Here is a 3,552-nt window from a genome sequence, read left to right as displayed (position 1 = left end):
TAGGAACACCTCCTCTTTACATCATTTTACATTTACATTTTAGTCATTTAGCAGACGCTCTTATCCAGAGCGACTTACAGTTAGTGAATACATATTTTTTTTTATACTGGCCCCCCGTGGGAATCGAACCCACAACCCTGGCGTTGCAAACGCCATGCTCTATCAACTGAGCTACATCCCTGCCGGCCATTCCCTCCCCTACCCTGGTACATGACATAGACTGACCAGGTGAAGCTATGATCCCTTATTGATGTCACCTTCAGTCAGTGTTAAAGAAGGATTTTTAAGCCTTGGGACAATTGAGACATGGATTGTGTATGTGTGACATTCAGAGGGTGAATTGGCAAGACAAAAGATTGAAGTGCCTTTGAACATGGTATGGTAGTAGGTGCCAGGATTACCGGTTTGAGTGTGTCTAGAACTGTAATGCTGCTGGGTTTTTCACTCAACAGTTTCCCGTGTGTATCTAGAATGGTCCACCACCCAAAGGACATTCAGCCAACTTGACACAACTGTGAGAAGCATTGGAGTCAACATGGGCAAGCATCCCTGTGGAATGCTTTCGACAACTTGTAGAGTGTTCTGAGGGAAAATGGAAGTGCAACTCAATATTAGAGAGGTGTTCCTAATGTTTTATACATATACAGTATCTATCTCAAACAACATAAAACACAACCGATATTGTTATTGAGCCATACAGGAACATGTGTAAATGTATCCAAGATGCTGTGCCTTTCTCTAGATACTTTTTGCAAGACCCAGCCTGGGGTGGCCATCTTCTGCTACGAGGCGGAAGTTGAATGTCATGTTTACAGTATAGCTACACAGTGTAACATTTTGAGCAAAGATTATTTTATTTTCTATCATTGTCAGACTGTGGACCAACTGTGGACCAAAACAAACTTTCTGTTACAATCTCATCAAAGATAGAATGCATTGTCATGCAATGTCAAGCTTTAGGACAAAGTTTTTTATAGCAATGTTCTGAGATGGTTTTGGTCCATGATTTAGCACCTCATTTATTCCTCCATGTTTGGTTCTTGTGCAAACAGTGGGAATGTTACTGTTGTAGAATTAGTTTTTCCTTTGTTACTCTGGCAAAAATAGAGCTGCCGTTAATAAGGTGAATGGTCATATAGTCACTGAAGATGTTGTCTGTTTTGAATGCCATATAAGATTGTGTCAGCGTTATGTAGCTTTTAAAATGATACATGATTGTTTTTGGGGCTGCAACTTGTTGAAGTAGTGATTGATATTGTGTTGTCTTAGCTTTCTGGAACCAAACTATTTACATTCAAGGTGAATGAGATTGTAAGAAGTTAATTCACATAGATAATATTTATTTTCTACAGGTGATCACTATTTTGGTTGTACTCTTGATCACATGAACAAACCAAAAAATGCAGAGTCATTATAATGCTGTTACTATACATCAATGTAATTGTTTTTCTTTTTCAGATACACTGTTATGATTGCGTGCCATTTCCCATTTTCTTTGAATGCTTAAATTCCTGGAATACATTAATAGGTGCAGTGACGAATGTATTGAAGCCAGCCAGGAATAACATTGCAATGAGTTGCGATGTTCTCTCACCTAGATGACTATGCAAAATCCAATGTTTACTGAATCCATTACAGGGGAGTGTGTATTCTCGCAACGTCCATATGATTGTGTTGAATTTGAAGCATGAATCAGGGATTTTGCTTATCAAAATACCCATTTACTCTAAAGAAAACTAACGCATTTGTTTCTGTGTAGATGAGTTTATAGTGTACAGACAATATAGGCAGGCGTCCTGAGGGGAGTGTACTGCAAGAGGAGTTGTTTGGGCAGTAGGGCTAGTCAATGTGACCCCTGCCCTGAATGGGAGTTGTAGTGAAGGGCAGTCAGGTAGGGACAAGGTGAAAAACGCCTCCATTGGCCTACTCAGCCTTCCAGACCGCTGCTCAGTGACAGTGCCAGAATCTTCCACTCCAGCCAGCTAAGGCCATGCCAGAAGTTTTCATTTACTGAGAACGTTTCAGTTTATATCAGAAAGATTTGGTGATACCAGTTCAAAAACAAAGTTTAAATAATTCAAGGCTTTTTCTTTATTTGTACTATTTTCTACATTGTAGAATAAAAGTGAAGACATCAAAACTATGAAATAACACATGGAATCATGTAGTAACCAAAAAAGTGTTAAACAAAGTAGCCACCCTATGCCTTGATGACAACTTTGCACACTCTTGGTATTCTCTCAACCAGCTTCGCCTGGAATGCTTTTCCAACAGTCTTGAAGGAGTTCCCACATATGCTGAGCACTTGTTGGCTGATTTTCCTTCACTGTGGTCCAACTCATCCCAAACCATCTCAATTGGGTTGAGGTCGGGTGATTGTGGAGGCCAGGTCATCTGATGCAGCACTCCATCACTCTCCTTCTTGGTCAAATAGCCCTTACACAGCCTGGAGGTGTGTTGGGTCATTGTCCTGTTGAAAAACAAATGATAGTCCCACTAAGCGCAAACCAGATGGGATGGCGTATCGCTGCAGAATGCTGTGGTAGCCATGCTGGTTAAGTGTGCCTTGAACTCTAAATAAATCACAGACGGTGTCACCAGCAAAGCACCATTACACCACCTCCTCCATGCTTCACAGTGGGAACCACACATGCGTAGATCATCCGTTCACCTACTCTGCGTCTCACAAAGACACGGCGGTTGGAACCAAAATCTCAAATTTGGACTCGTCAGACCAAAGGACAGATTTCCACCTGTCTAATGTCCATTGCTTGTGTTTCTTGGCCTAAGCAAGTGTATTCTTCTTATTGGTGTCCTTTAGTAGTGGTTTCTTTGCAGCAATTCGACCATGAAGGCCTGATTCACGCAGTCTCCTCTGAACAGTTGATGTTGAGATGTGTCTGTTACTTGAACTCTGTGAAGCATTTATTTGGGCTGCAATCTGAGGTGCAGTTAACTCTAATGGCCTTATCCTCTGCAGCAGAGGTCACTCTGGGTTTTCCTTTCCTGTGGCGGTCCTCATGAGAGCCTGTTTCATCATAGCGCTCGATGGTTTTTGCGACTGCACGTGAAGAAACGTTCAAAGTTCATGAAATTTTCCAGATTGACTGACCTTCATGTCTTAAAGTAATGATGGACTGTTGTTTCTCTTTGCTTATTTGAGCTGTTCTTGCAATAATATTCACTTAGCCCTATTTGGTAAAATACCATCTTCTGTATACCACCCCTACCTTGTCACAACATAACTGATTGGCTCAAACGCATTAAGAAGGAAAGAAATTCCACAAATTATCTTTTAACAAAGGCACACCTGTAAATTGAAATGCATTCCAGGTGACTACCTCATGAAGCTGGTTGGGAGAATGCCAAGCGTGTGCAAAGCTGTCATCAAGGCAAAGGGTGGCTACTTCGAAGAAAATCAAATATATTTTGATTAGTTTAACACTTTTTTGGTTACTACATGATTCCATATGTGTTATTGCATAGTTTTAATGTCTTCACTATTATTCTACAATGTAGAAAATAGTAAAAATAAAGAAAAACCCTGGAATG

The sequence above is a fragment of the Coregonus clupeaformis genome, chromosome 3 (assembly GCF_020615455.1).
Source record: "Coregonus clupeaformis isolate EN_2021a chromosome 3, ASM2061545v1, whole genome shotgun sequence".
Classification (NCBI taxonomy): Eukaryota; Metazoa; Chordata; class Actinopteri; order Salmoniformes; family Salmonidae; genus Coregonus; species Coregonus clupeaformis.
The sequence above is the reverse complement of the archived record's forward strand: the minus strand, read 5'-3'. Positions refer to the sequence as shown.